This window comes from Triticum dicoccoides, chromosome 7A (genome assembly GCF_002162155.2).
Source record: "Triticum dicoccoides isolate Atlit2015 ecotype Zavitan chromosome 7A, WEW_v2.0, whole genome shotgun sequence".
NCBI lineage: Eukaryota > Viridiplantae > Streptophyta > Magnoliopsida > Poales > Poaceae > Triticum > Triticum dicoccoides.
The window spans coordinates 377,625,770-377,638,960 of NC_041392.1; positions in this window are offsets into that span (position 1 = coordinate 377,625,770).

The following is a 13,191-nucleotide window of genomic DNA, read 5'->3' on the forward strand; positions in this document are numbered from 1 at the left end:
CCGAGGGGGAAAGAAAGAGAGGGGGCCGGCCACCTCTCCTAGTCCTAATAGGACTAGGGGAGGGGGGAGGCGCGCGGCCACCTTGGGCTGCCCCTTTCTCCTTTCCACTAAAGCCCATTAAGGCCCATATGGCTCCCGGGGGGTTCCAGTAACCTCCCGGTACTCCGGTAAAATCCCAATTTCACCCGGAACACTTCCGATATCCAAATATAGGCTTCCAATATATCAATCTTTATGTCTCAACCATCTCGAGACTCCTCGTCATGTCCGTGATCACATCCGGGAATCCGAACTAACTTCGGTACATCAAAATGCATAAACTCATAATAACTCTCATCATAACGTTTAAGCGTGCGGACCCTACGGTTCGAGAACAATGTAGACATGACTGAGACACTTCTCCGGTCAATAACCAATAGCGGGACCTGGATGCCCATATTGGCTCCTACATATTCTACGAAGATCTTTATCGGTCAGACCGCATAACAACATACGTTGTTCCCTTTGTAATCGGTATGTTACTTGCCCGAGATTCGATCGTCGGTATTCCAATACCTAGTTCAATCTCGTTACCGGCAAGTCTCTTTACTCGTTCTGTAATACATCATCCCGCAACTAACTCATTAGTTGCAATGCTTGCAAGGCTTAAGTGATGTGCATTACCGAGAGGGCCCAGAGATACCTCTCCGACATTCGGAGTGACAAATCCTAATCTCGAAATACGCCAACCCAACATGTACCTTTGGAGACACCTGTAGAGCTCCTTTATAATCACCCAGTTACGTTGTGACATTTGGTAGCACACAAAGTGTTCCTCCGGCAAACGGGAGTTGCATAATCTCATAGAAATAGGAACATGTATAAGTCATGAAGAAAGCAATAGCAACATACTAAACGATCGGGTGCTAAGCTAATGGAATGGGTCATGTCAATCAGATCATTCACTTAATGATGTGATCCCGTTAATCAAATAACAACTCATTGTTCATGGTTAGGAAACATAACCATCTTTGATTAACGAGCTAGTCAAGTAGAGGCATACTAGTGACACTCTGTTTCTCTATGTATTCACACATGTATTATGTTTCCGGTTAATACAATTCTAGCATGAATAATAAACATTTATCATGATATAAGGAAATAAATAATAACTTTATTATTGCCTCTAGGGCATATTTCCTTCAGTCTCCCACTTGCACTAGAGTCAACAATCTAGATCACATCACCATGTGATTAACATCAATAGTTCACATCATCATGTGATTAACACCCATAGTTCACATCGCCATGTGACCAACACCCAAAGGGTTTACTAGATTCAGTAATCCAGTTCACATTGCTATGTGATTAACACCCAAGGAGTACTAAGGTGTGATCATGTTTTGCTTGTGAGAGAATCTTAATCAACGGGTCTGCCATTTTCAGATCTGCATGTATTTTGCAAATTTCTATGTCAAAAATGCTCTGCATGGAGCTACTCTAGCTAATTGCTCCCACTTTCAATATGTATCTAGACCGAGACTTAGAGTCATCTAGATTAGTGTCAAAACTTGCATCGGCGTAACCCTTTACGACGAACCTTTTTTTTCACTTCCATAATCGAGAAACATATCCTTATTCCACTAAGGATAATTTTGACCGCTGTCCAGTGATCTACTCCTAGATCACTATCGTACTCCCTTGCCAAACTCAGTGGTAGGGCATACAATAGATCTGGTATATAGCATGGCATACTTTATAGAACCTATGACTGAGGCATAGGGAATGACTTTCATTCTCTTTCTATCTTTTGCCGTGGTCGGGCTTTGAGTCTTACTCAACTTCACACCTTGTAACACAGGCAAGAAACCTTTTCTTTGACTGTTCCATTTTGAACTACTTCAAAATCTTGTCAAGGTATGTACTCATTGAAAAAACTTATCAAGTGTCTTGATCTATCTCTATAGATCTTGATACTCAATATGTAAGCAGCTTCACCGAGGTCTTTCTTTGAAAAACTCCTTTCAAACACTCCTTTATGCTTTGCAGAATAATTCTACATTATTTCCGATCAACAATATGTCATTCACATATACTTATCAGAACTGTTGTAGTGCTCCCACTCACTTTCTTGTAAATACAGGCTTCACTGCAAGTCTGTATAAAACTATATGCTTTGATCAACTTATCAAAGCGTATATTCCAACTCCGAGATTCTTGCACCAGTCCATAGATGGATCGCTGGAGCTTGCATATTTAGTTAACACCTTTAGGATCGACAAAACCTTCTAGTTGCATCGTATACAACTCTTCTTTAGTAAATCCATTAAGGAATGCAGTTTTGTTTATCCATTTGCCAGATTTCATAAAATGCGGCAATTGCTAACATGATTCGAACAGACTTAAGCATAGATACGAGTGAGAAAATCTCATCGTAGTCAACACCTTGAACTTGTCGAAAACCTTTTGCGACAATTCTAGCTTTGTAGATAGTAACACTACTATCAGCGTCCGCCTTCCTCTTGAAGATCCATTTTTTTTCTATGGCTTGCCGATCATCGGGCAAGTCAACCAAAGTCCATACTTTGTTCTCATACATGGATCATATCTCAGATTTCATGGCTTCAAGCCACTTTGCGGAATCTGGGCTCACCATCGCTTCTTCATAGTTCGTAGGTTCATCATGATCTAGTAGCATGACTTCCAGAACAGGATTATCGTACCACTCTGGCGCGGATCTTACTCTGGTTGATCTACGAGGTTCAGTAGTATCTTGTTCTGAAGTTTCATGATCATCATCATTAGCTTCCTCACTAACTGGTGTAGGTGTCACAGAAACATTTTTCTGTGATGTACTACTTTCCAATAAGGGAGCAGGTACAGTTACCTCGTCAAGTTCTACTTTCCTCCCACTCACTTCTTTCGAGAGAAACTCCTTCTCCAGAAAGTTTCCGAATTTAGCAACAAAAGTCTTGCCTTCGGATCTGTGATAGAAGGTGTATCCAATAGTTTCCTTTGGATATCCTATGAAGACGCACTTCTCCGATTTGAGTTTGAGCTTATCAGGATGAAACTTTTTCATATAAGCATCGCAACCCCAAACTTTAAGAAACGACAGCTTAGGTTTCTTGCCAAACCATAGTTCACATGGTGTCGTCTCAACGGATTTAGATGGTGCCCTATTTAACGTGAATGTAGCTGTCTCTAATGCATAACCCCAAAACGATAGTGGTAGATCGGTAAGAGACATCATAGATTGCACTATATCCAATAAAGTACGGTTATGACGTTCAGACACACCATTATGCTGTGGTGTTCCATGTGGCATGAGTTTGTGAAACTATTCCACATTGTTTTAATTGAAGACCAAACTCGTAACTCAAATATTTGTCTCCGCGATCAGATCGTAGAAACTTTATTTTCTTGTCACGATGATTTTCCACTTCACTCTGAAATTCTTTGAACTTTTCAAATGTTTCAGACTTATGTTTCATCAAGTAGATATACCCATATCTGCTCAAATCATCTGTGAAGTTCAGAAAATAACGATACTTGCCGTGAGCCTTAACACTCATCGGACCGCATACATCAGTATGTATTATTTCCAATAAGTCAGTTGCTCGCTCCAGAGAACGGAGTCTTAGTCATCTTTCCCATGAGGCATGGTTCGCAAGCATCAAGTGATTCCAAAATTCCATCAGCATGGAGTTTCTTCATGCGCTTTACACCAATATGACCTAAACGGCAGTGCTACAAATAAGTTGCACTATCATTATTAACTTCGCATCTTTTGGCTTCAATATTATGAATATGTGTATCACTACGATCGAGATCCAACGAACTATTTTCATTGGGTGTGTAACCATATAAGGTTTTTATTCATGTAAACAGAACAACAATTTATTCTCTTACTTAAATGAATAACCGTATTACAATAAACATGATCAAATCATATTCGTGCTCAATGCAAACACCAAATAACACTTATTCAGGTTCAACACTAATCCCGAAAGTATAGGGAATGTGCGATGATGATCATATCAATCTTGGAACCACTTCCAACACACATCGTCACTTCACCTTTAACTAGTCTCTGTTTATTCTGCAACTCCCGTTTCGAGTTACTAATCTTAGCAACTGAACTAGTATCAAATACTGAGGGGTTGCTATAAACACTAGTGAAGTACACATCAATAACATGTATATCAAATATACTTATGTTCACTTTGCCATCCTTCTTATCCGCCAAATACTTGGGGCAGTTCCGCTTCTAGTGACCAGTCCCTTTGCGGTAGAAGCACTTAGTCTCAGGCTTAGGACCAGACTTGGGCTTCTTCACTTTAGCAGCAACTTGCTTGCCGTTCTTCTTGAAGTTCCCCTTCTTCCCTCTGCCCTTTTCTTGAAACTAGTGGTCTTGTATACCATCAACACTTGATGTTTTTCTCGATTTCTACCTTCGTCAATTTCAGCATTACGAAGAGCTTGGGAATCGTTTCCGTTATCCCTTGCATATTATAGTTCATCACGAAGTTCTACTAACTTGGTGATGGTGACTAGAGAATTCTGTCAATCACTATTTTATCTGGAAGATTAACTCCCACTTGATTCAAGCGATTGTAGTACCCAGACAATCTGAGCACATGCTCACTAGTTGAGCGATTCTCCTCCATCTTTTAGCTATAGAACTTGTTGGAGACTTCATATCTCTCAACTCGGGTATTTGCTTGAAATATTAACTTCAATTCCTGGAACATCTCATATGGTCCATGACGTTCAAAACGTCTTTGAAGTCCCGATTCTAAGCCATTAAGCATGGTGCACTAAACTATCAAGTAGTCATCATATTGAGCTAGCCAAACATTCATAACATTTGCATCTGCTCCTGTAATAGGTCTGTCACCTAGCGGTGCATCAAGGACATAATTCTTCTGTGCAGCAATGAGGATAAACCTCAGATCACGGATCCAATCCGCATCATTGCTACTAACATCTTTCAACACAATTTTCTCTAGGAACATATCAAAATAAACACAGGGAAGCAACAATGCGAGCTATTGATCTACAACATAATTTGCAAAATACTACCAGGACTAAGTTCATGATAAATTTAAGTTCAATTAATCATATTACTTAAGAACTCCCACTTAGATAGACATCCCTCTAATCCTCTAAGTGATCACGTGATCCAAATCAACTAAACCATGACCGATCATCACGTGAGATGGAGTAGTTTTCAATGGTGAACATCATTATGTTGATCATATCTACTATATGATTCACCCTCGACCTTTCGGTCTTCATGTTCCGAGGCCATATCTGCATATGCTAGGCTCGTCAAGTTTAACCTGAGTATTCCGCGTGTGCAAAACTGGCTTGCACCCGTTGTAGATGGACGTAGAGCTTATCACACCCGATCATCACGTGGTGTCTGGGCACGACGAACTTTGGCAATGGTGCATACTCAGGGAGAACACTTCTTGATAATTAGTGAGAGATCATCTTAAAATGCTACCGTCAATCAAAGCAGAATAAGATGTATAACAGAAAAACATCATATGCAATCAAAATATGTGACATGATATGGCCATCATCATCTTGTGCCTTTGATCTCCATCTCCAAAGCATCGTCATGATTTCCATCGTCACCGGCATGACACCATGATCTCCATCATCTTGATCTATATCAATATGTCGTCACATGGTCGTCTCGCCAACTATTGCTATCGCATAGCGATAAAGTAAAGCAATTATTTGGCGCTTGCACCTTATGCAATAAAGAGACAACCATAAGGCTTTTGCCAGTTGCCGATAACTTCAACAAAACATGATCATCTCATACAACAACTTATATCTCATCACGTTTTGACCATATCACATCACAACATGCCCTGCAAAAACAAGTTAGACGTCCTCTACTTTGTTGTTGCAAGTTTTACGTGGCTGCTACGGGCTTAAGCAAGAACCAATCTCACCTACGCATCAAAACCACAATGATAGTTTGTCAAATAGACTTCGTTTTAACCTTCGCAAGGACCGGGCGTAGCCACACTCGGTTCAACTAAAGTTGGAGAGACAGTCGCCCGCAAGCCACCTATGTGCAAAGCACGTCGGGGAAACCGGTCTCGCGTAAGCGTACGCGTAATGTTGGTCCAGGTCGTCTCGTCCAACAATACCGCCGAACCAAAGTATGACATGCTGGTAGGCAGTATGACTTATATCGCCCACAACTCACTTGTGTTCTACTCGTGCATATAACATCAAACCATAAAACCTAGGCTCTGATCCCACTGTTAGGGAACGTAGTAATTTCAAAAATTTCCTACGCACACGCAAGATCATGGTGATGCATAGCAACGAGAGGGGAGAGTGTTGTCTATATACCTACGCAGACCGACTGCGGAAGCGTTGACACAACATAGAGGAAGTAGTCGTACGTCTTCCCGATCCGATCGATCCAAGCACCGTTACTCCGGCACCTCCGAGTTCTTAGCACACGTACAGCTCGATGACGATCCCCGGGCTCCGATCCAGCAAAGCGTCGGGGAGAAGTTCCGTCAACACGACGGCGTGGTGACGATCTTGATGTTCTACCGACGCAGGGCTTCGCCTAAGCACTACAACGATATGACCGAGGTGGAATATGGTGGCAGGGGGCACTGCACACAGCTAAGGAACGATCTCAAGGATCAACTTGTGTGTCTAGAGGTGCCCCCTGCCTCCGTATATAAAGGAGCCAAGGGGGAGGGGGCCGCCGGCCAGGATGAGGGCGCAGGAGGAGTCCTACTCCTACCGGGAGTAGGGCTCCCCCCCCCCCAATCCTAGTTGGACTAGGATTCCCCGAGGGGGAAAGAAAGAGAGGGGGCCGGCCACCTCTCCTAGTCCTAATAGGACTAGGGGAGGGGGGAGGCGCGCGGCCACCTTGGGCTGCCCCTTTCTCCTTTCCACTAAAGCCCATTAAGGCCCATATGGCTCCCGGGGGGTTCCGGTAACCTCCCGGTACTCCGATAAAATCCCGATTTCACCCGGAACACTTCCGATATCCAAATAGAGGCTTCCAATATATCAATATTTATGTCTCGACCATTTCGAGACTCCTCGTCATGTCTGTGATCACATCCGGGACTCCGAACTAACTTCGGTACATCAAAATGCATAAACTCATAATAACTGTCATCGTAACGTTTAAGCGTGCGGACCCTACGGTTCGAGAACAATGTAGACATGACTGAGACACTTCTCCGGTCAATAACCAATAGCGGGACCTGGATGCCCATATTGGCTCCTACATATTCTACGAAGATCTTTATCGGTCAGACCGCATAACAACATACGTTGTTCCCTTTGTCATCGGTATGTTACTTGCCCGAGATTCGATCGTCGGTATTCCAATACCTAGTTCAATCTCATTACCGGCAAGTCTCTTTACTCGTTCTGTAATACATCATCCCGCAACTAACTCATTAGTTGCAATGCTTGCAAGGCTTAAGTGATGTGCATTACCGAGAGGGCCCAGAGATACCTCTTCGACAATCGGAGTGACAAATCCTAATCTCAAAATACGCCAACCCAACATGTACCTTTGGAGACACCTTTAGAGCTCCTTTATAATCACCCAGTTACGTTGTGACGTTTGGTAGCACACAAAGTGTTCCTCCGGCAAACGGGAGTTGCATAATCTCATAGTCATAGGAACATGTATAAGTCATGAACAAAGCAATAGCAACATACTAAACGATCGGGTGCTAAGCTAATGGAATGGGTCATGTCAATCAGATCATTCACTTAATGATGTGATCCCGTTAATCAAATAACAACTCATTGTTCATGGTTAGGAAACATAACCATCTTTGATTAACGAGCTAGTCAAGTAGAGGCATACTAGTGACACTCTGTTTGTCTATGTATTCACACATGTATTATGTTTCCGGTTAATACAATTCTAGCATGAATAATAAACATTTATCATGATATAACGAAATAAATAATAACTTTATTATTGCCTCTAGGGCATATTTCCTTCACCTCCCGCCCCCAAGGCTCCGAAAAAGGCGATTGGGAGAAATGTCCAGTATCCCATGACCAGTTGTGTAAGCTTCAAACGCAGGGATTCCTTCCCCCGCGGATCTAGTCCCCGTTCGGGCAGGATTAACCTCCTTTACAAGTGAAGCCCTGGCGGAAAATTTCCCTAATCCAACCAGAGGGGAGCGAGTGTGCTTCATATCCCTCTTAATAAGAGGCATTGGGTTTCCAATCCACCCTTTCCTCCGAGGTCTACTGGAGTACTACGGCCTCCAATTGCACAACCTCACTCCAGCCTCCATCCTACATATCGCGGGTTTCGTCACTCTTTGCGAGCTATTCCTAGGCTGCAAGGCCCACTTTGATTTATGGAGGAAACTTTTCTGCCTCGTCCCTCATACCCAAAATGGATCCATATTCGAGGTGGGCGACGCCAAGATATGGCGCGTAGCTGGGACCGGATACTTGTCCGGTACGCCAAAGAAGGCATCCTAAGAGTGGTCCTAGAAGTGGTTTTATATTGAAGATGTCGCTCTCCCCGACCCAGTCCGAATGGGCCTTCCCGAATTTTCCAGCACTTCGTTGAGGAAACGCCACAGCTGGCGTCCTCGGAGCCTCGATGAGGAAGATAGCGCAGAAGTTCAAAAGTTAATGGGTAGGATAAGGACACTTGCCCAGTCCGGATTATCAATAATCGAGGTAATGGCAACTTCCATAATGTGAGGTGTTCAGCCACTCCAATTCAGAGGGCTCCCCATGTGGCACTACAATGGGGAAGATGATGCCTCCCGCTGCAGACGGAAGGGTCCGGACACCCCTGCCGCCCTGGCCACAATATTGGTCGATCTGTATAAAGGGGAGAAAGAGGAGTTTACTCATCTTAAGCGCCAAGAGGGATTCTCCATGTACAATCCCCCTAGTTGGGTGAGTTTTAATCTCACCTCCTTACTCAATTCTTTCCCCGAGTCATGTTTAATTGACATTTACCCGTCCATTCTTAATAGGAATGGCGGAAGGCTATCGCAGAGATTTATAGTCCTGCTCCACAGCCGGAGGACCATAACCGGGACCTCGATCCCGGATTTGAAGAGGATCCGGACATATTTGTAGAACTCAAAGAGAGAGTCTTCTACCAGGCGAGCTATGACGGCACAGAAGTGCCCATCATGGTCGATTATCATGGCCTCCTTCTTGACTCACATGTAGGTAACCAGGAGACATCTCCTCCGAAAGAGCTTCCTCGTTATGCCTCACCCACCGCACTGTCTCGTGCTCCAAAGGGGAGGCGCTCGGCGCGTCACGCCGCACCAGAGGCGTCTCATAAGAGAGCGACACCTACGCCGGGTGGGTCATCAAAGAGGAAGGCAAATGACAACACGGCCGAGCCTTCATCAAAGAGGTATGGCTTTAAATATGCCCCCTGGCAGTCACATCGAACCGTGACATTGTCTGCTATGTTTTATCAGGAAGAGTGTCCACTGGACTATGTCCGGGGATCCTGCCGATCGCACCTCCACCAATCAGGTTCCAGACCCTGCCTCTAGGGCGGGGGCTGACACGGGAGCGGCGTCGGATTGTCCTCCTTTAGAGGATTCGGATAATGTATTCGTCACGAACTCTGAAGTGGAGAGCGCCATGAATCATCGGTGCTGGAGGGCCACTCTTCGCGACCCTGATTTTACTAAAGAGGCGTTCAATGCCTTCAGCTCGGCTGATGCGTACATCCGAGCTGCTCGGGATGGGCTTTCCAGAGCCACTAACCAGCATTTGAAAGATATGCGGGTAAGTACGCATTGTACAGATCTGGTAATCATGTACCAGTAGCCCCTGAGACTTGAAACAGTTGAAACAACTGATTTAAGGATCATTGTATAATCAGGTACTCATAGAGAAGAACAGCATGCTATCTCATGAGCTGGAAAAGTGCCGGACTCAGCTAGCTGTTGTTACCGCCGAACTGGAGAAGTCCAAGGAGGCACCGCCTGGTAATATTCCCCTCCATCCAGAAAAAGTATAATCATGTACCAGTAATGTGAATACTGTTGCGTTTTCGATGACAGGATCAGCAAATCAACTGAAAGAGGAACTGAAAGTAGTGCACGCGGGTAAACAAGAGGCCGACAGGCGACTGGCCGTAGGCGACCGTGTGCTGACACAAGTCAAGGATGATAAGAACAAGCTGCAGGATTCCAACACCCTGCTGGGCGAAAATCTAAAAGATGTATGAGCCCAACTAGCTGACGTCGTAAAGGAAAATAGGAGGCTACGAGGCGGCATAATCAGTATGCTTTTGAACTTACCTCCGTGTAATTTAGCAAAAAACTGAGCTGACAGATTTATGTCTGCAGGTATGCTGACTGGTTGTCCCAAAGAGTAAATGTCTGGATCTCAAGGCAATCTACTGCAAGAGTTGTCCCAACTGCACGAGTGAGCTCGGCAAGCAATGTGTAGTGTTGCCAAGGCTTTGTGGCCATCCGCCTCCCCTCCAGGAAGTATGGAGGAGCTTGTGAAGCTATTCCAGGGAGCTTAGCGGCGCTTTCGATTATGGAAGATATCAGCCTACCGAGTAGGTGCGCGAGAGGCCTGGGCCATGGTAAAAACACGGTACACCAAGCTTGATCCCAATCATATGGCCCCGGTCGGACCTCGGGGGTCAGATGGACAAGAAATTCCAGTTAGTTTGGTATATGACCAAGTAAAGATAGCCGCCAAGTTTTCCCAATAGGATTGTAAGTTAGACAGACTATTAGACGGCATAGAGGAAGAAGTTTTTGAGTCCAAGTGACTATGTACTTTAATTGACAAATTTGTCCCTAGCCGGATTTGTAAAACGATTGTCATGGCAGACCTTTTCGCTTCGACCTTCGGACCCGAAGGTGCGGAGTGTTTCTGAATACCGCAGCGCCAATATAGACCGGGGTATGCGTGGAAACCAGGCGTAGGGGTCATAGTTGCTTGAACAGACAAGTTGTATCTGGCTAGTTATGTTATATTACTTGTTGATTGTAAGAAACGTCTTCCAGGGAGAATAGTTCCGTTAAGGGTTCCTTTCCCTGGGTGAACATGTGTTAGCATGCATGCCCGAACTGTGATTGAAGAATCATAGTATACGTAATATCTGGGGGTTCACAGTGTAATTAGGGTAACGTCTTTAGTCCGCCGATCTAATATTCCCTTAAGAACGCTAGCTTTCGGCTTCACCCAGTCGGAGGTACAAGTCCGGATGACCCGGCTATAACAATCGCAGAGGTGCTCCCTTTATGCCCTAGCCGAACAAACAGGAATGTAGGGAATAAGCACTGGAGCCAGGCAACCCAGCTTGGCAAAAACATGAGTCATAACGGTGCATATAATGGCAAAGAAAAGGTACATATGAGGAAAGGACACATATGTGGTGAGCTTGATGCTCAGAAAATAATGATAAGCTTCTGTAAAAGAAGCCCCCAGGTATTATGAGCGTATACATTTAAGGATGTGTACGTAATAGGTGTGTGGTTTAGCCGCACAAGAGCTATAGAGCTGGACAAAAAATTAAAGAGAGAGAAAACGGAAATAAAGGGAGAAGAAGACGAACAAAGAGTACGGCTCTAGGCATAGAATCTTCGGAGTCTGGCAGCATTCCACGGGTTCGGCTCTAAGCGATTGTCCGATGCATCACGCAAGCGGTACGCTCCTCCAGTGAGAACTTCAACTATGATCAAGGGACTCTCCCACTTGGGCTTGAGTTTGTCCTTTTTCTTTTCTGGCAAGCGTAGGATGAACTCACCAACATTATAAGTCTTGGCCCGCACTTCTCTGCTTTGGTATCTGCGAGCCTGTTGTTGATAGAATGCAGAACAGGCTTTTGCAACGTCGCGCTCCTCCTCAAGGGCATCTAGACTGTCCTGCCGATCAAGCTCGGACTCTCTCTCTCTCTCTCTCTTCGTACATGCGCACTCGGGGTGAGTCATGAATGATGTCGCAGGGCAAAACGGCCTCTGCTTCGTGCACCATGAAGAATGGTGTGTATCCGGTAGTGCGATTGGGCATGGTCCGCAGCCCCCAAAGTACGGAGTCGAGCTCCTCAACCCAGTGGTTGTCTGATTCTTTCAAAGACTGCACTAGTCTAGGCTTAATGTCGCTCATGGTAAGACCATTAGCTTGTTCGACTTGACCGTTTGTTTGTGGGTGATAGATGGAGGCGTAATCGAGCTTAATGCCCAGGTTAGCACACCAGGTTTTCACTTCATCGGCTGTGAAATTGGAGCCGTTATCGGTGATGATGCTATGTGGGACACCATAACGGTGCACGACACCGGATATAAAGTCTATCACTGCTCTGGCTTCGGCCGTTTTAACTGGTTTGGCCTCTATCCACTTGGTGAATTTATCTACCATGACCAGCAGATATTTTTTTCTTATGGCTTCCTCCTTTAAGGGGTTCGACCATATCAAGCCCCCAGACCGTGAAAGGCCAAGTAATGGGGATTGTTTGTAGGGCGATAGGCGGCATATGGCTTTGGTTGGCGAAAAGCTGGCATCCGACACAACGTTGGACAAGGTCATGTGCATCTGCTCGGGCTGTCAGCCAAAAGAAATCTGTACGGAAGGCTTTACTTACGAGGGCCCGAGCCGCGGCGTGGTGACCGCCGACACCAGCATGGATTTCGGCCAGGAGCTGTTGTCCCTCTTCTTCGGAGATACATCTTTGAAGGACACCGGTAGCGCTTTTCTTGTAGAGCTCTCCGTCATGGACCTTGTAGGCTTTCGAGCGCTGAACAATGCAGCAAGCCTCATTCTGATCCTCGGGGAGCTCTCGCCTATTAAGGTAGGCCAAGAATGGTTCGGTCCATGGGGCAATTACTGCCATTATTGGATGGGCCGATGGTGTTATTTCGGTGGCTGAGCTCCCGATGATATCAGTATTGTGTTTGGAATATGGGGGTATAATTGGATACTTGTGTTGCTGCTCTCAGCCTGCCACACCACGGATGGCTTGAAAATCCTTTCCAGAAAGATGTTAGGCAGGACGGGGTCACACTTGGCGCCCATGCGAGAAAGGGCATCCGCCGCTTGATTAGTTTCTCGAGCCACATGATGAAACTCGAGTCCCTCGAACCGAGCTGATATTTTAAGTATGGCGTTATGATAGGCCGCCATCTTTGGATCTTTGGCGTCGAAGTCTTCATTTATTTGGGATATTGCGAGATTTGA